The sequence below is a fragment of the Dermacentor variabilis genome, chromosome 3 (assembly GCF_050947875.1).
Source record: "Dermacentor variabilis isolate Ectoservices chromosome 3, ASM5094787v1, whole genome shotgun sequence".
NCBI lineage: Eukaryota > Metazoa > Arthropoda > Arachnida > Ixodida > Ixodidae > Dermacentor > Dermacentor variabilis.
In genome coordinates, this window is record NC_134570.1 from 156,474,405 (window position 1) to 156,494,319 (window position 19,915).

Below are 19,915 nucleotides of genomic sequence, written 5' to 3' on the forward strand. Positions count from 1 at the left end.
GTGAGAATGCCTGTAACGGGCACAATTTAGTGGAAGTGCGATGCGTAATAGCACTGCAGACGGTTAATTTTCTACGCATGTATATGGTCTCAAGTGTATGTTTCGAAGTGTTTTACACATGCAGGTAAACCTGAAAATGGAACAACACACTAGAGTATAGTTATGGAGACTTACGCGAAGAGTGGCTATATTAATTAGCATGCATACTACTTTTTAGGCCCAAACTAGAAAAGGCGTGCTTTTTATTTTTTTAGGGGGGTGGGGTCCGTTCAATAAAACTGACATTCGTGCCCGTGAGAGAATTCAGAGAATAGCTGTTCGCTTTATGCTCCCGAAATATGGCCGTGACGAATGTTAGCCAATTGATGCACGCTAGCGGATTTCACACCCCGCAACCCAGACGACTTATCCGTCGACTCACATTTTCACGGTATACAGCGTAAGCTGTTATGGGCTCATTCGCATATCCATTTAGGTTGGCGATGTTGTGCGCCGCTGCCACCGGTGTACATCGCAGCTGTCGCGAGGAATGAGACGAAAAAAAAAAAAAAACTCCCTAGCCTCGGCGGGATCGACCGTGCGGGCCCCTCTGTGAGGGCTGCTGCGGAAACATGCCCTATACACGCGTCCTAGCGCTGTAGGAGTCACGCGGTGCAAGATGCGCGCCGCATAGCGTCGATACGTGCACACTTTGCATTGCACATGCATATTATTGCACCAGATGGCAAGCCATGTAGCAGTTGCATGGTTAGTGGTAAAAGGTAGAGAAATATTGAGGACGAAAACGAAGAATAAGGAGATGTATACGATAATACTAGAATGGCATACATGTATAGCATACCTAATTAAATTAATGGGTGAACTTAATTGTGCCCCTAAAAGCAAGTGACATGCAAAGCACAACGATAGCGGCAAACAAAAATTTGATCTGCGGGTCAAGCGCGTCGGCTTTTTATGCCACACTAGTCGGAAAGTACCGGCGCAATCGCTGGTGCCCGCGTGCCTTCCAGAAAGTACTACACAATTCGCGTCGCACATACAATCAGATTACGCAAGATTCGGCGGCAACAGACAGCAAATAGAACCATCGATAATATTCCAGAGACTTCCGATACATGCAGGCGTGTCCTGCGCCGAGCGATTGCGTTTAACATTTGTTAGCCGGTGAAAAACGGTCACCGGAGAAAGATGAACAAGCAAGTGTGTGGCGTGCGTGTGTGTGTGCGATCGAAGAACGGCGCGTACTGAGTGGTGCATACCAGCAGTGAGCTAAATAACTCATGCACATTTGAATATCAATATTGAACGCACCAATGAAGCAATTTAACCAACAATGAGAACGTCTATTCAACATTGCTAATCAGCCAACAATCACAGAAATAATAATAATAATAATAATAATAATAATAATAATAATAATAATAATAATAATAATAATAATAATAATAATAATAATAATAATAATAATAATAACAATAATAATAATCGTCGTCGTCGTCGTCCTCGTCGTCTGCTGCTGCTGCCGCCGCCGCCGCATGCCGCAACGGCAACACGAAGGCCTCTTCCTGCGATCTCCAATTACCCCTGTCCTGCGCCAACCTTTTCCAACTAGCGCCCGCGAATTTCCTAATTTCATCGCTCCACCTAGTATTCTGTCGTCCTCGATTGCGTTTCCCTTCTCTAGTTAACCTTTCTGTAACCATAATGGTCCAACGGTTATCTAACCGGCGCATTACACGACCTGCCCAGCTCCATTTTTTTTCTATTGATGTCAATTAAAATATCGTCTGTACCCGTTTGCTCTCTGATCCAAGACGCTCTCTTTCTGTATCTTAATGTTATACCTAGCAAGCTTCGTTCAATCGCTCTTTGCGCGGTCCTTAACTTGTTCTCAAGCTTCTTTGTCAGACTCCGAGTCCCAGCCCCATATGTCAGCACTGGTAAAATGCACTGATTGTACACCTTCCTTTTCAATGATAACGATAAGCTTCCAGTCAGGAGCTGGCAATGTCTGCCGTATGCGATCCAACCAATTTTTATTCTTCTGTGAATTTCCTTCTCATTATCCGGGTTCACTGTGATTAATTGACCTAGGTAAACGTACTCCTTCACAGACTCTAGAGGCCGACTGGCGATCCTGAACTCTTGTTCCTTTGCCCGGTTATTTATCTTTGCCTTCTGCATATTAATCTTCAATCCCACTTTTACACTCTCTCTGTTAAGGTCCTCAATCATTTGTTGTAACTCGTCTGCGTTGTTGCTAAACAGAACAATGGCATCGGCAAACCGAAGGTTGCTGAGGTATTCGCCGTCGATCCTTATTATAAGCCTTCCCAGTTTAGTAGCTTGAATACTTCTTCCAAGCACACAGTCAATAGCATTGGAGAGATTGTGTCTCCCTGTCTGACCCCTTTCATTATGGGTATCTTCCTGCTTTTCTTGTGTAGAATTAAGATAGCTGTAGAACCTTCGAAGATATTTTCCAAGGTATTTACGTAAGCGTTCTGCACTCCTTGATTATGTAATGCCGCTATGACTGTTGGTATTTCTACTGAATCAAATTCATTTTCGTAATCTATGAAACCCATATAGAGAGGCTTATTAAACTCTGTGGATTTCTGGATTACCTGATTAATTACATGGATGTGATCCATTGTAGAGTATCCCTTCCTGAAGCCAGCCTGTTCCCTTGGCTGACTGGACTTTGGTCCAGTGTCGCCCTTGTTCTATTGAATATTATTTTGGTAAATATTTTATATAATGCTGGGAGTAAGCTATTGGGACTATAATATTTCAACTCTTTAACGTCTCCCTTTTTGTGGATTAGTATCATATTTGCATACTTCCAGTTTTCTGGGACCCTTGCAGTCGACAGACATTTCGTATAAAGAGCCGCCAGTTTTCCAAGCATTATGTCTTCTCCATCTTTGATTAAATCGACTTTTATTCCATCTTCTTCTGCCACTCTTCCTCGTTTCATGTCTTGCAGGGCCCTTCTGACCTCATCGCTAGTTATAGGAGGAGTTTCTGTATCCTGTTCATTGCTGTTTCTAATTGAGATATCCTGACTCCTCTGGGCACTTTACAGGTCAGTATAGAATTCTTCCGCTGCATTTAGTATATCTTCGAGATTACTGATGATATTACCCTGCCTATCTTTTAGTGCATACATCTTGGTTTGTCCTATACCAAGTATCTTTCTCCCCGATTTCAGGCTGCGTCCATTGACGGGAAAAGTGTGAACTACAAATAAATTTAAATGAAGTTTATACAAAAAAAAAATCTGATACGCCTGTAGTTGTGGCTCCTTGTACAGCAACAACCATTCCCGCTGCCTCATCGGTGGGCCGGGTGGCGGCAGCTTGAGGGCCGCATGTGTGCCCAGGTCTGCAGTAGACCATCGGTGTACCCAGCGATGATCCAAGTTGGCTCGATTGAGGTCAGGCGCAGACAGACGGGCGGACATTGCCGGAAACTGGATGAAGTTGCCTAATAATGCTAATCGCATAAAAAAATAACGAATTATGCAGATCCAACACACAGATTGGAATCTATGTGAAGCGAAGCTTTCGTGAGGGAGTTGACCGATTGCGTCTTTGGTTGGCGTGAAAAAAATTAAAAAAAGAAACTGGCGCACGCGCCCACCTCTTCTCGCTTACCCGTGCTACCCAACGCGAGACATGCGGGGATCAACTAAAAAAAAAGAGGTACGGTGGGCGTCGGCACTATGGGAGTATGCGTGCGATGGCGGCCCAGTGGTGCTGGGGGACCGAGGTTCGATCGCTCCATCGGACACGTAATTTTCTTTTTCTTTTTTTTTTTTTGAAATGGGAGCCGTTCGATCAGACAGCAGTGTCCAGCAGTCACTGGTTATGAACGTCCCATCAAAGCGCCATTAAGAAATGGTCGTGGGCTTGCTTCCTGAGAAAAGCCCATTCGGTTTCCCCGAATGCGCTTTGAAATCTCGTGCATAGGGTCCCCCTTGAGTTGAGAAAAAATTTAGGTAGGACAGACTGGAATGTGCTTTCCAGGCGGTAAGGAATTCTACCGTAGTCCTCCACTACGGCGTAGCTCATAGCCCATTGCGCCGCTTCGGTATGCGTTAAATCCTGCAATTAATTAATTACTAGTTAAACTCCAGGACACCCGCCACTCGTGATCTTGATGGGCGTCTCACCGAGACAACTTCCGCGTCGATGGCCAATCGCGGACGCGAATTACGTGTAACAAAATAAATTATGGAAGTACGAGAACAATTACGTTATTGAAGTGTGTGGGTCACTCGCTGGTAATTTTCTTTTAATTAGGAAAGCTTTGTCTGAATTAACGGGACCCGAAAATGAAGTGTTAAGTTAAGGCTGTATCTTTAATTGCTCTTGCGCACCAGCACGACAGCCACTGTTTCCTCAAAAAGAGCTTAAGCCTGAAAGGAAGCTCAAACGCACGGGGGAGGGGAAGGGGAATCCCGCACTATACACACAGTTCTTCGAGACGTTATGGCCGACGCTGCTCGAGTGTAGCTTACGTGTATTGCAAAAGAACAAAGTACTAAACATAGCAAGTTTCAAGAACCTCTACCGCGCAATATTCGTTGGAGCAGCGCAAGGAAGTCTCGGGAACCACCAGCAGGGGTATATAGGGCGTCATTTCCTCAGCACCTTTAGTGCCTGAACAGCCTCTGCGAAATAAGCGGGCCCACTAGGAGTAGGAGGCGAGCACGACTGCGAAATTAGACCGTAAGACACCCACTAGCAGTAACATAAGTAGGACACGTAACCTTCCCAATGCACGAAGAAATGTAACTTGTGTGTTTGGTTACGTCATCTCTGCATCCTGCATGTAGAGCAATTACACCACCTGCAGCACTCGCAAGACATTTCACGTATACTCTACTGCGGCTGCGTCCCTGATACAACCAAACCGCTTTTTTTTTTTTCACTTCGAAGAAGTACGGCAATGGTACAACGCGCCAGTTCAATTCCCGCACATGCCTGCCGGTGTCCTTTCGGCGAGAGAGATAAAACAAAGGTGAGCCTATAGAGGCACACAGACTCGGAGAGCGATTAAAAGCAAAATTACAGGTCACTGGATGTAATTGCAGAGAGAGATGACGATAAAAGAAATCACTGCTACTCGGTTCTTAGAGAAGAAACCCTTTTTTTTTTTTTTCCTCGCTACCAGCTCACAACTTCAAGGTTTAAGTGCTGCAAACACTGCCTGTCATACGTTGCGACATGCTTTCTGGGTTAGCAGGGGCGTAAGCTCTAGCGGGTGCCTCAGGAGATCCCATTAAAACGTCTGGAGGACGTCTACAAAAACGCATTATTATACGAAGTTTCCCTAAAACGCACCGCTGTTTTGCTCATAGCTAACCCTCTTCTGTCATCGTCACTGACCCATTCAGGCGCTCAAAATCATGTCGACGAGAACTGAAAAAGGGTCCTCAGTTTGAGACAGAGTACACCACTGGACAATACGAGATGTTACAAGAGCAACTTGGCTGGGGAGGTTACACACGACCCAACATCTGAAGGACCGCAGCCTGGCTACATTCATGCGGCAAGGTCGCAAGGTCGCATTTGTGAATGAGCCTTCATAACGAGTACAGTATCACTTGTCGAAGTTCTTTCTGAGGCTTATTTAACGCAAATGAAGGAAATACAAATCGGAGATGTCTCTTTTGATGCGTACACGGGCCGACCAAAGCTACAGTTTCGCGCGCACCTTGCCAAACCTACATTTGCACAGCTATACGCGAGCAGTGACGAACACAGTTTCTGCCTGCCAGTGTTGAGTCACCGGCATCTTTATACCGTCGCACATTCCTCTTGAACAAAGCCTCTGTGCAAATGGTGAATTCACAAAAACCGAAAATTCAGCTACATTGCTTCATTTAGGCACAGGTGCTATAACGGGCGTCGAACCAGGCAGCGTCGCGCCGGGCCCAAACCTCTCGGGCCCGCCGCGGGTACAGGGCAGGTTTCAAGACATCGAGCAGGGCTCGAGCGGACCAACGCGTGCTACTTTCGGGCTTGGGCCAGAAAAACCAGCCGGTGCAGTGCCCTAACAAACGTTGCTTCGCCTGCTGTGTCGCACCAGCATGAGTCTCCCGCGTGCTCCTGACGCACTGCATGATGAGCTTCATCGCAACACTAAACCTTGCTATCGCTTTCAGGGATTTGACCAGTTCGGGTAAGCTTCCCAATCTTTTATGAGCAACACAAGCAGGCCTATAGCGTAATTATTACTACACGAGGTCGATCGCTAAACCTTGCTCTGTGTCCTGTCGTCACGATAATGCCGATTACGCCAAAGCGGCAGTTGGAGACGACTCTTTTTGTTTCAAATTAGAGTATAGGTATATTGTACTTTCCCAACTTTCATACTTACCGAGTGCGACGCTTTTACGTGCTAGCGTAAGCTAGCACTAGGGAGTGTGATTTTGTACGCAAATAAAGTATCTCTCCGTCTCTCTCTCTCTCTTTGCCTAACTGAAGGGAACTTTGGCGCTGCAATAGTTCAAGTATTATGACAATGATGGGTACAGTACAGGGATTTGGGTCCAAGTTCCTGCTTGTGGATTGAAACATTCTTGGGGCGCCATTTCTTGTGCTTTAGCTTTCTAAATTCCTGTGCTATCACGTCCGTTTTAAGTGCACGAAAGGGAGCGAGCGAGCGAAGCAACTTTATCAGAAATGCCTGCAGAACGATTAGCTTTATCCTGTAAGGGAGGCGTCACCGTGACGTGGCCATGACGTCTTCCCGGCGTGTGGCGCAGTAAATTTCTGCGAACATGCACGATGGTTGCGAATCTTCACATTTATACCACAATGTCTTCTTTAACATCATCAACTTGCAAGGGCAGAAGTCCGTTTCAAGCCAGAATGAGTAACTTTAGGCAAATCAGTGTATGACTTATCATTCTCATGCTGTCTGAACCTTTGCAGATCCCGCTTATACGACGGCGAATCAGAAAGTCTCTGCCTCTACTTTTTGTCCAAATTACGGCTGTAAATGCGAAGTCAACATATCCATTACCAGCGGTGGACCTTTCCTGGACCGACCCGGCCTTATCTGCTGGTAGCCCCGCGGGCCGGCGCTGCTATCAGCTCTTCAAGCTGGCGGTTGTGCTTCACACGTCCACGGCTAGATTGTACTAGAACGAGGTTTAGTGCGCTCTATCCAAGGCATAGGAGCAGCGAAGTGTGATTTGTTTTCTTTGGAGCAAGGGACGAACACCCATCGAAATCCACAGGGAAATGCAGCCCACGCATGGGGAAAGGTACGTGTCTCGCTGTGAGAAGTGTGAGGTGGTGGTGGGGTTGGTGAGTTCGCAAAAGGTCGTGAAGACGTGCGTGACAATGAGTGTTCGGGGACGCCGCGTGCGTCGCTGACTGAGGACATTTCCCGAGTGGATGCAGTGGTGAAAGCGGATCGGCGCGTGCACCTCAAGGACATATAGCGGGAGCTTGGCATTTCGTATGGGAGTCCGCTCAAGACGTTCCTTGCAGGACAGCGATTCACGCGTAACGTTGAAGCCAAGACAGCAGCCCGACGGTGGTTCCACAGTCAGTCGGACGAATTCTACCACAGGGTGATCTCAAATTTTGTACTGCGATGGGACAAATGTCTGAATCGGTGTGGGGACTATATGTGGAAAAATAGTGTAAGGCACACAGAATAGTACTTGTATTTGTAATTACCTGTATGTACCTTATCTTGGCTAATATAAAATAAGGGCACAGGCTTTCTGATTCGCCCTCGTACTGGAGCCAGAGTTTCCTCGAGTAATTATTGTATGAAACCGTGCGATTCGAATCACCCGCGTTCTACTCGTCCACATTGAGTTTTTTTCGATCTCCCAGCTTCCTCAGCTCCCCGCTGCACTCGCTTGTGGTGCTGCAATCGCTCGCTCCCACTCCAGCGAGAGCCGTCTGCTGCCGCTCCCTTCTCTCCCTGCGAAACCTCGCTTTGCCGCACCGCCGCGTTTCTGCCGCCGCGCCACAACGAGGCGAGGCAAGCCGGCGCGTGAGCTCAGACGCCCTTCGAAGGAAGGCAAAGGAGCGAGTGCGACCGGTGGTGCTAGGAGCAGCGGCGGGATAACGTGTATTTTATCCGGCAGCAGCTACGCGCGCGCGCGCGTGAACGTGTGTGTGCGTGTGTGTGCTCGCCGCTCCACATTCCAGCGTGCGCGCCGGACACGCTGCGACGTCTGCCTTGTTTCGTGTTGTTTCTCCGTGCCAAGGGATACGGCGACGACCAGAGGATTACTACATTTACGACGTGCATCGGCGAGTCGGTGGTCAATGCACCTCAGGGAGACAGTGGAACGCACCAGGCGGACGAGCACGCCAGCCCGTTCTGTTTAGGAAGCTTGATTGGCCCGGTGAGCAGCCCGTTTGTTTTGATCCCGCGTCCGGGGCAACGGCTGAACGGGAGTGGCGAGCAGCAAAAGGGGGGTACCGGATCGCCTCGTATACGGGCCTTCGGACGCTAGATATTTTTTTTCGTTCCTGTTGCCCGGTATACTTCTCGGGAAAATGTGTCTTCCAAAATAGCGTGGTTTCTGTCCTTGCCTTTGGTTAGGCGTGTCTTGAGCATAGGAGGAGGGGGGCGTGGATTGTAAGCGTAACGTGGCTTAGAGTATGGTAGTTTTGCCGAGCAAGAACAAATGGCAATGAAGCGACGCTTGGATAAATTAAGAAACGTTCCGTTTGCGTTCCTAGATATCAGATGCAAACTGTATTATTAGTAATAAGTTTATGAAATAGGTATTAGCTTAAACCCGTCGCTGCTACGATGTCTTCACGGGACAAAGCCCGGCAGACTATCTTGAACAGAAATAATAGGTAAAACTTTTTTTTATTGCGATAGCAATTATTTGCAGACTCCAAACGAATTCCTGCCGTCGCCGTGATGTTCCGTATAAAGTCTTACACGTGATAACATCGTCGCAGCGCGCCGTACGCTGTGTGTGTAAGTTAAAGCTTGCGACGTACGGTAAGCCGACGATCGTTGCTCTCGCGCGCGAGAAGGCGAAAGGGGCGGGGCGGAAGCGCGCCGTCTTCTGTCGCGCGCGAGGCAACGGGGGCGGGGGGGGGGGGAGGCACGGTAGAGGAGGCGTTCTACTCCGGCGGCGGCTGCTTACGGCGCGGCCGCCGTATTTGAAAGCGGTCTGCGCTCTGCACGAAGTGCGTGCCCCCGCGGGCGTCATCTTCAATGTGACCTGAGATGTGGACAACGTGCATGTGCCGAGTGCTGGTAGCTTCGCATGCCCTGCGCTGTCGACGTTTAGTTCGCATCGAAGCGAGAGGCAACACGAAGGTCAATTCGCACGCTGCTGTTGCCGCGTTTCCTCACTCCAGAATTTTCACAGCGAGTTTGGTCATCGAACTCGACGTGTTCATGTTTGCCTGTGTGCGCGTGACAGTATGTTTGTTAATTTAGCAAGCAAGCCGATGTTTACAGCTGTATACGTCCGATTAATCTACTATCCTTACTTGGTACAGTCTGCTAATTTGCTGTCGTAATCGATGCTTCGCCTTTCTAGTGAGACTGCGATTTTTTTTTTTTTTACACAACGCCACTTTTCACCTGCTCTGTTAGCTTCTGCCAAAATGCAGTTTCATGTGAACTTGTCTAAAGTGGAGAACATTGTACGCGCAAATCGCTCGCATCAATGCTTCACCTACTCTTTCTTTTCTTCAAGCCCATCGGAACCAAAGTCGGACAACCATACTTCAGCCATGTGAAACATTAAGAAGCTTCTTTTATTTATTTACTCACGATATTTTTATCTCTACCGCTTAAGATGACGTTTCGATTCAAGAAAATGCGCTCTATCCTGCACTGTTCCTGGCATGGTACCAAGTAGATAAATGGAGCAACACCTCATAACAGCTGGAATCAGCCGCTAAGCATTTATGCCGCCTCGTTTAAAGACGCGATCCCGCTTTATGTCACCTTGCGTTCGACTCGCACGTCGCTCGCGGAGCAAGCACGCCAGACATTGCTTGTGTGCCTGTAAAGTTGGCACACTGGCAAGGCAGGCTATATGGCGAACCGTGCTTGCATCGGGCATTGCGGGCACAGAAAACGATCACTTCGCCATATTTATGGTCATCTCCATTCACCTTTGGCGCTATCATCCAACACATTCTCGGCATTCACGAGGGACGCTCGGCGATTACGCGCGTGTTTTGTTGTTTTCTTTTCGTGTGCGCCTAATTTTGTTGGCGCGTACGGTCTCAATTTTCTCTCTCATTTCGCCGATCGTTCAGCGACGTAAGAATGTGCGCCAGCAATCAAGGACCGCATTTGCAGCACGAGTTAATCCCCCCCCCCCCCCCCCCAACGTCGATCGCATCTGCAGCGTGCTACGCGACTGTTGCTCGCGTTCGCTCAGGGTCCCCTGTTCACACCGGCGCGAACGCGCGCACTGGTGCGACGACGTCAGCGATTTACGTCGCCTAGAAACGCCGTGCATATGTGTTACCACTTCGGGTTCCTCTCGCGTAGTAGCAATTCCGCCCTCGCATAACAGGAACCTCCGCGCGATGCTCTGCACCAGCTGGCGTATAGCTGGCTGCCGAAGGCCGCTGCTGTAGCAGAAGCGCGTATCGACGCGGCCGGTACGTAACGGAGTGTTCGTGCGTCCTTAGCGTCCGGCCGCCGATGCCTTGTTCCCTTACAAAAAAAAAAAAATGCCAGCGTAGGATACCTGGAAAGTCGGCAGACCATTCACGAGAATGAGTGTGTGTGTAACTGAAGGAAGAACGTCCAACTGAAAGATTAGGCTTTAACTGAACAGTCGACCGATTCACTTTAACACCAGCGCGCGACCGTCGACTGGCCGGCCAGGCAGGCCTAGTGTTTCTGCGCCTTTTCTCTGACTCCGCGAAGCGACGAGATCAGCAAGAGCAAGACAGATCAGCGAGAGACCGGAAATGTTTTACCGATCTCGTCGCTTCCCGCCGGCCATTGTAAGACGCTGACGTCGGCCGGCCAGTCGTCGCCCGCGCGGTACTGGTGAAGAACGTCGGTAGACTGTGCATCTGCGGGTTATTTACAGACGCTTTCTATACGCTCGCTTCATTGACGTTCCATACGGTTTGTAGGCTGTTGGCCTTTCGCGGACTTTCGTTAGGTAGTATCAACGGGGATCCCTGATGGTTGCGTGTGTAGAGAAGGAAAAATTGACTGGGAAGGAATCTACCGCCTGTGGACAGCCTGTGACGACCTTGATCTATTTTAAGGGGCTGTGCGCCGTTACGCCAACTCTGCATACAATAGTCAGCCCCACTTGAGTGCACTTGTTTGAATCAGAATGAAAAAAAAAAAAAAAGCTAGGTTACGACAGAATTGCAGGAATGGAAAATAATAATACTAAAGAAGTAAAATACACCACTTCATATCTTCATTTGGCTTCTGGGTCCCACATGTCCGAATGTATGAGTTGCCCTGACATCTTTTTATATATTTTGTGCTTTCTTCAGCGCTTATTCCTTCAACCCTTCCCTTGCTGAGTAGTCCTTAGGTGAACACTTCTGTACGCCGACAAATCTCGCTCTCTCTAATAAAAGTAAGAGATATAGACGTTTGTTTCGCCTGCTTTCGGTGCACTTTAACAACACCAGTTTTTTTTTTTTTTTTAAGGAAACCCTTATAGCCCCTGTGTTAATTTAAAGTGTATCGATTTCATAGCGTATAAGTATATTTACGTATGAAATATATACAGGAGGAGGACTCTCACTCACTCGAAGGGCGAGACCTCTTGTTAACACCCGCTAACTGGAAAAATAAGAAAACAGTTGGAGTACGCTTTGGCACACTAAACCCGTTCAATGGAGCAATCGTCGCTGTAGCTAGCGCTACTACTTCGCGTCTTTTCGTAGTCACCTGAATGTGCAAGCTTGAGTTGGCACGTCGCAGCCTCGCCAATTTTCATACGCATATGTTTCTCTCTTTCTGTCACAAATTTCCCGATGTTTGTTGATTGCGTATGAATATCTCGTTCATGGAGTAAAAAGGATAGAAATAAACGAAATTCAGCGGCCATTTTGCGGTAAATTCGAGAGAAGTGCACTCGTATTACGTCGCACCTCGTTGAGGTCCCGGATCCCCAATTGAAACCGCGTTCACCAAATTGCAAAGTGTTCTTCAGGAGCTCACTCGACACGCGACCTGCTTCTTCGAGGAACCAAGTGCAACTGACGGTGGTCCAGAGCCGATATGTATTGTACCGCTACCACGTGACCGGCTTCCCGCACGTCCCATACTTTTTTTTATTTTGACAGCCATATGCTACCGCATTAGAAAGTAACTTTTCGGCGGAAATTGGGGGAGCAAGCGCACATGCGTATTCTACAGCGATCCCGTTTTCGAAGGCATTTTCTTCCGAATTGATTTATTTGCTTAAGTATCAGAAATGCTCCACTTACTTTTGGCTGTATACTGCATGCGATCTTCGAAAAAATGAAAAGCAATGCATGCGCAAGGGGGTTGACTCATCCTCGTGTACCCGCGCCCCCTCTACTTACTTCCGCTGGGCACAGCAGGTATGCCCACGCATCAAGGTATACATTGGCGACAGTAAGAGAGTGAAAGTAGTTTCCTGCGAGAGAGAGAGAGAAACAAAAAATGCGACGAAACAACTCGTGTTGTGCCGCCGTTGTGGTTTTTGCGTCGATTTCCGAAGGTTCGTGGGCCCAGATCCGGCCTCGCAGCAGGCTCGGGATGGCTTCCAGTCGAGGGGCCTGTTCGCAGATAACGGGTGGGGGATTTCGTGGCGCGGTCTAGTGGGGAGGCGGAGACGCGCGCCGAATAACGACGACGGTGCGCCCACTTCTTCAAGCGCCGCGCTCGTCTTCGGAGCACACACATGGAGTAATAATCAGAACTCGAAGTAGTTTGGGGCTGGAAGCGACAGTGCAGAAGAGAGAAAGGAGCTCTTTAAATTAATCCCGGGGATGTTTTACTCGGCGATGCGCCTTGCCTGCTAATTAATCCCCGATGGGAACCATGGCGAATGAGATGACGCGCACGGGGTAGGTCACAGACCGGCGGGATTCGTCTCATTGAGACCAGCATACCTCTCGGGAATGTTCACAGCGACTTCGTCGCGCGCAGGCAGCTTCAATCTTTGGGCTCCGAGTACGTGTGTCGTATACGGCTCAACACGCCGAGTCTTCGCTGTATTCTGATGTCAGTAGGCTCGAAACGCATTGAAAGGTTCAACACTAAATCGTTTTAGTGAAGCGTTCTTCAGAAACCCCATTTTCATTTGTTTGGCTGGGAACGCTCGCTTATTATTTTTTTTTTTTTTGGAGATAGTGGCCGCCTAATTTTACTTTCTTGAATTTCGCCCTGAAACTCCGTTGCCGGTACGTCGGTGTGACGTCACGGATTTCGAAGTATATATTTTTTTTATTTGAACTCGGTTTAGGCGCACAAAAGCTTCTAGAAACTCGCTCGTAGATTGAGTCTCTGCTTTCCTTATAAGTTTAACTTAGTCATTCACTGCTTAACAATTTGGACGCTGTCAAAATCAGGGACGTCCCGGCGTCCTGTTGCGAGAAATTCAGGTTGACGTCGCCACCTCTCTATCGTTTCTATGGCTTGCCGAGCATCTCCTTTTGCCTACGCGTGGCAAGAGAGGCAATTTCGCTCCATCAGAGGTGCAATTTACCAACACAGCTTAAGCTATAACTGACCTCTTTTGTGTGTTAGCCATTAAATTGATAGTGGATAAACTTAACTTATTGAACCTCTAATAAAGTGGTATACGAACACAATCCTTTCGGCTATCGTCGCCTCTGCTCGACATGCAAGGGGCCTCGTTCGCTATGGCGTTCGGCTGCATGCCGAGCGCGAGGTCGCCATTTCGTTACCCAGTCGCGTAGAGCGCATGCCGGTGGAGGCGGAGTGCATAAAAAAAAAAAAAACCCCGTGCGCCGTATTGCGGGTACACGAGCCCGGAGGCCTTCGCTACGGTGTTTTCAGTAGCACGTATGCCATTAGTTCGCGTCAGCAAATTCACCGCTCATGTTGAGGCACACGTGGCCAGCTGTCTGACTTTACTGGGCACCGGCGTGCTGGAACCTTCTGAAGAACGTATGCGCTCCATATAGCGACGAGCATGACTACAGACCAATCTTGGCTGGAGGCATCGGGCTAAAGCAGACGTTGGTGCACAGATAAGCGTCTGTTTCCATTTTCTGCGCTTCCCTAAGCGACGGCGTCAGCCAATATACTTCAGCTTCAGCGCTCAAGCTTCCGTATACAGTATAGTGCCTATACTATAGCTGGCCAACGCTGCTTCCCCATCATATAGTTCCTTGCACTTCTTGCTCCGTAAGTGTTCGTCTCGTCCCAATATGCATGGCCGAGACCCGGTTCCCTCATTTTCGAAATGCCAGACTTTCCTTATGCGCCCTTTCGTTTTGCTTTCCCTATAGGTCCTCCGAAATATGCGGCCGCGTCGGTTTCGCCCGCAGCTCGTTTCATTCTCGACCAGCGCGTTAAAGGGAAGTGGCCATATAGTTAGGGTACACGCACTGGCGCCATCGTGCAGTGTACGCGTATTCTCTTCTAGCTCGGCGCCTCGATTCTTAAGGCCGTGCGAAACAAGCAGCTTTATTCGTGTGACGCGGCGGTGCATTCTCGGCGCCGTACGCGAGATCTCGACTGCTTTCGCCGCCCTACTTTCGTCCGTGTCGGCGGCTTCTTCGTTGCTTCTTGTTCGTCTTATGTTATTTCAGTTTCCTCGCCGTTGCGCGGTTCTTCTTGTGCGCCTTCTTGCGGTTGTTCGTTTCATCCTTCCTCTTCTGTGCTATACGTGTACTTGGCACGGATAACGTGTCATATACATGTATCGTGGACAGTACAGGCGCACTCACAGAGTTGCCCGTCGAGTTGCTCTTAAGATGCGGACAGGCGCACGCTTTCTTAAACACGTGGCATGAAGCACATCGACAAGGGTGGCGGCGCCATCGCTTCTATATAAGGGCACTCTCAAGGGAAGCGATAAATCGGTTCGCTCTGATAAATGTATTCTAACTTTATTGTTGTTAATTTTGCGACGACAGGTTCGTTATATTTAGAAGGGAAAGCGAAGGTCAGAGCTGAGTTTCTTGAATTTCTCTCGGAATCCTCACCGCCAGTATGTAGTTATAGTTGTGTAGTCACGGATGTCATTCTTTCTTTTTTCTTTCTTTCCACTGTTGGGCGGCCTTCCAAAGTTCTCCCCTTTGTTCTTTTAGGGCACAGTGTGGGACATGTAGTGATAGTTGAAATTAAATGGGCACGAGCATACAGGCGTCACGGTGAGCTGGCGCGGGAACTTCCAAGGCGGCGTGGGTCCCCGTCTTGGTACCTTCTTGCATCTTTCCTAGCTCACCAGTGACAATATGATGGTAGGACCAGCTTTTTTTTTTATTGTACATTGGTAATTCATTCAGTTCAAGTACCTCTTCTATTTAGCCTTCCCTTTTCTCTACCGGCACTGCTACAGCTCCCATTCATCCTGTGGGCACTTTTCTCGAAGCTTCCTTAATTCTTGTGGTGGTGGTGGTCTTATCTATATATGTATACACGCCGGTTTGGTGTGGCGACCGAGGGCGGCGATTGCTCGACTTGTACGTTTCTCGCAGTGCCGTTTGAAGCACGTCGCCAGACATTTAACAGAAGCGAGTGTCGCTGAGAGGAACTAGGGGAGAAGAAAACGTTGCCGCCACTGTGCGATCTCCGAGTGTCGGTGATCGGCACTGTATCTTTCGTCCTTTCTTTTTTTTTTTTTTTTTTGTCCGTGTTTTGCACGCTCGCCTGTCGGTGACGTGAAGCGAAGGTTCCTTACGTGATTGCGGGTGGATCCTTCTGGATACTCCCGCTGTATTGAGTGCGCGTGCGTAAGACCTCTCTCCTGCGCAGGCTCTCAAGAAGCGGGGCCCTTTTTAGCGCGATGTAGCATGGACACTTTCCTGGTTGCTCAGTGGATATATATGGTGTTGGGCTGCTGTGCACGAGGCCGCCGGATCGAGTACCGGCCGCGGCGGCCGCATTTCGATGCGCGCGAAATGCGAAGACACCCGTGTACGTAGATTTAGCTGCACGTTGAAGAACCCCAGGTGGCCGAAATTTCGGCAGTCCTCCACTACGGCGTGCCTCATTATCAGAAATGGGTTTTGGCACGTAAAACCCCCATTTTTCTTTTTTTTTTTTTTTTTTTGCCCGGCGCCACGCTTTTGCGAAAACGGAAGCTCTCGTGTCTCGGAAAATCGTCGGTAAGGCGCCCTTTAAGTTCCTTGTACGGCCGTAAGCGAAACCTCTGCAAGCGTTCGAGCGTACCTTCAGCCCACTTAGATACAAATGAGGAACCACATTTAACGCAGTTTTCATCTCGGGAGGAAATAAGTTTTAGGAGGGAGCATGTCCTGCAGACGCGCCCAGTCTTCGCAAGTGTACCTCCTCTGACCCCCCCTGTCTTCCTTCTTTCACCCGGGGAATCATGGGAAAAGGGCACATAGCGCGTTGAATCCAGGGAGCAGCACTCCGAATACGTGGCTCGGTTTGTGGACAGAGGTTTAAGTGCCGCGGGCCGGCAGCGTTGCCGCTCGCTTTCTGCTCGCCGCCGTCTGATGCCTTTAGTTCTCGACCTGGAAAAGCACTGTTGCCGTGGCAACGGCTACGCGGAGCGTACGCACGATTAGCCGCGCGCAACGACTTCCGAGCGGCGCGCTGAGTGGAAACCGGCCCTCGCCGTCGCGTGCTTGGGCGTTTTTCACCACGATTCCTCAGTTTTTCTGTTTTATGACTTGCCTTCAAAAACTGTCACGTGACGCGCCCTCCGTTTACTTTTTCCTTCCCCCCCCCCGTGCGTTGTTCTGAAACACTCAACTACTAATGAATTGAATTTGAATTCCGGGGATTTAAGCGACAAAACCACGATCTGGTTACGAGGCACGCCGTAGTGAGGGACTCCGGGCTAATTTTAACCACCCGGGGTTCTGTAACGTGCACCCAATGCACGGTACAAGATGTTTGAAATGGTACAAGGTCGTTTTTTTTTTTTTTTTTGCATTTCGCCCCCATCGAAATGCGACCGCCGCGGCCGGGATTCGATCCCGCGAACTCGTGCTTGGCAGCGCAACGCCAAAGCCCCTAAGTAACCACGGCTGGTTTCAACTACTAATGACACCTTCCGATGCTCATCTCCTGCCTCTTTGACAGCACTGTACGTACACCGTGTAAGAAATCCAATGAGCTGTATCGAACGGATGAACGAATAAATGGGCTTCGACATAGCGGTATAAGGATGCGCATTTACGGGCTATCACGGTCCGCTTATTCTGGCAGGCCCCTTCGCTTTTGTCTTGCGCGGCGACATATTTGTGCTGTGAAGTGCTATGAAGCGACCTGTTGAAGATGGCTATGAGGCTAATTGAATGCGAATCTGTCTTTCTCTCTGTCCTTTAAGTGATTCATTACATTTATTTATTTATTTATTTAATATTTCTATTTTTCCTTTATCTTTGCCCCACTTTAACGTATGTCCTTTAAGTGACGCGCTTCCCTAACTCGTAGCATAGACGGTCACCTCCTAGGAGGGACACAGTCAGCTCGTGCCGGCTACAACATTCTTTCGAAAGCCCTATAGCTATATTGGAATCTACACGACGAAAAAAAACCCTGATTATTACTGGAAAAAAAAACCAAGAAAAAAGAAACTGGCGCCTAAACTTTCTTTATTTAAAATATATATATATATGTTTTAAATAAAATAATTATTTATAAAATAATTTATTATTATATTATTTATATATTTAATTTATTTATATTAATTATTTTTATAAAAAATATTTATTTTTTCGCCGGAACTTCGGCGCCTGTTCGAAAATGTGACGTCAGTGATTTAAAGTTCTCGTATTCGGGCTGCTTTGGCGCAGGTAAAGTTTTCGAAACGCGGCTGTGTTGTTTCTTTGGTATGTATGAAAATCAGTGTGATATTTCCTAGACTGTCAATCATCAATAAATTCAACAATCGATTCGACGCCGTCCTTGACGTCGGGGCGAGTTGGTGCGATAGCTTTTTGACGATTATGTACTTTGCAATTAACACTGTGTAAACGGACAAAGAGAAATAACTGAATTTGGGTATCGAAATCAGAGTTAGATAGCGGTGGGCTCTTAGAGTATGACGTGTCATAAGAAGTGAACAGAGAGAACCAGACAGTGCAGAACGAAACTGGTGTTCTAACACGTTATATTAATAAAGGGATAGTGAGACATCCACCCAATCGCATACCAATTGCTACAAAGGAAACCCATAGGGGTTCCTCGAATGAAAGACCTGCCAGTTGAAGAAAAATTCGTCGTGGTCCGGGACTCGAGAACCGTATGGATTTGCTTTGTAGCAATTTCTACGATCGGGTGTACGTCTCATTTCCCCTTTATTAATTACTTCTGTGCACCTTGCGGGTTTCTGCAGAACTATTACGTCCAACATGTTATGTGTTGAGAGAGAGATAAGCATAAAGCAGTGAACGGCTTCCAATTAATGTATATTGCCGAGTGTCGCAGTTCCCTCAGTCGTGTTTCAGAAGCCCGCATATACGCCACCCCCCTCCCCCCTACCCCTACCCCTTCGCTGCATTTTTATTTATATACAACCGCGCTATGGGAATGAAAGTTTTGCAGTGGAAGTGACTTGCGTAAGTGTGGAGTGCGAAGGCGTGTCGTTTCGTAGCGCCTATTTATTTATTTTATTTTTTCAGTCACGTTGCTCGGTTGCTGAAACAGAGTTTCGCGCGTATGGCTCGACTCGTGCACATGTGCATGCAATGCACGAGACCTTCGGAGCTGTAGCAAAAACAGGATGTGACGAAATAACGCACAACGGAAACCGCGGTGGTTCTAGCCCCACGTGAACGACCTGTGCAGGCGGACGTGGCCGGCGTAAAGTTCTGGCGAAATGACGACGGTTGCGGTGGTGGCTCGGTGCGCCGGCCTCGGGATTAGACCCGTTACGACACTTTCGTCGGTTGATACGCGATATACTTTGACCGGCGCGGATTATACGAAGAACAGCATGGCGGCTGCGGTACGGTTCCCGGAGGCCCATTGGGTGTGCTGATACATGAGCCAGAGGACGTGGGTTGGATCCCTTGGCAGCGGTTGCCGCATCACAAAGGCGGTATATATATATATATATATATATATATATATATATATATATATTCCTTCGTGGTACTAGAAGACGAGGATGTTGACCCGTGGATTCAGTGGGAGGTACCCATAAACGGCCGCTGTTGATTTCATGACGGAATGCCTGGCTTCGATGTTAGCCAGTGCTTGCTACTCTTGTAAATACACCCTGTGAATAGTTCCGGTACTGTGATATCACGTAACATGTGTGTGTGCGGGGGGGTGTTGACACCGTGCGCGATGCTTTCGGTTAAAGGCTGTACGCCCAAATCTTTACCTATTACGTTGCGTAGAGAAACCTTATGTTCTTAGGTATACGCTGAGTACATAGAGCAGAAGAACTCGTAATTCTTCCGAATCCGCCTCCCCGTTCGTCAGGTTTCCTGAATATCGCTCTCTGTGCGCAGCTGTGACGAGGCGCGCACACAATTCTGTGTCTTTCCGTGCTAATAAAGTGGCAAGTGGAAAGGGATGTGAGCAGTGCAATTTGTAGACTGGACGATCGTCCACTGTCGGAACAGAAAGTTTTTGTCAGAACAGAAAGAAAATTCGAGAGGAACGCCGTGTAGAAGGCTCTGTCTGCGCCGCTGAGGTCTGCGCGCCTGCACGATATGCTTTGAGGACCAGTGCCCGTTACCGTGGGTGGTGTGCGTGTTTCATTTCGTTTGTGCTTCTCCCCCTTACCCCTTTCGCTACGTGCAGGGTAATAGGCAAC

The 19,915-nt window shown here is 48.5% G+C and overlaps 1 protein-coding gene across 2 annotated transcripts in view; it reads left to right on the forward strand.

Annotated features, from left to right (window-relative positions):
* The first annotated feature begins 8,086 nt into the window (after positions 1-8,086).
* Positions 8,087-19,915, forward strand: part of LOC142576440 (uncharacterized) — a 291,100-nt gene continuing 279,271 nt past the window's right edge. The window contains exon 1 of one of the 2 annotated variants that reach the window (XM_075686582.1): positions 8,087-8,386. The gene's annotated coding sequence lies outside the window, so the exon portion shown is untranslated. The remainder of the gene's footprint in view (positions 8,387-19,915) is intronic. The other variant, XM_075686577.1, reaches the window with a different exon arrangement.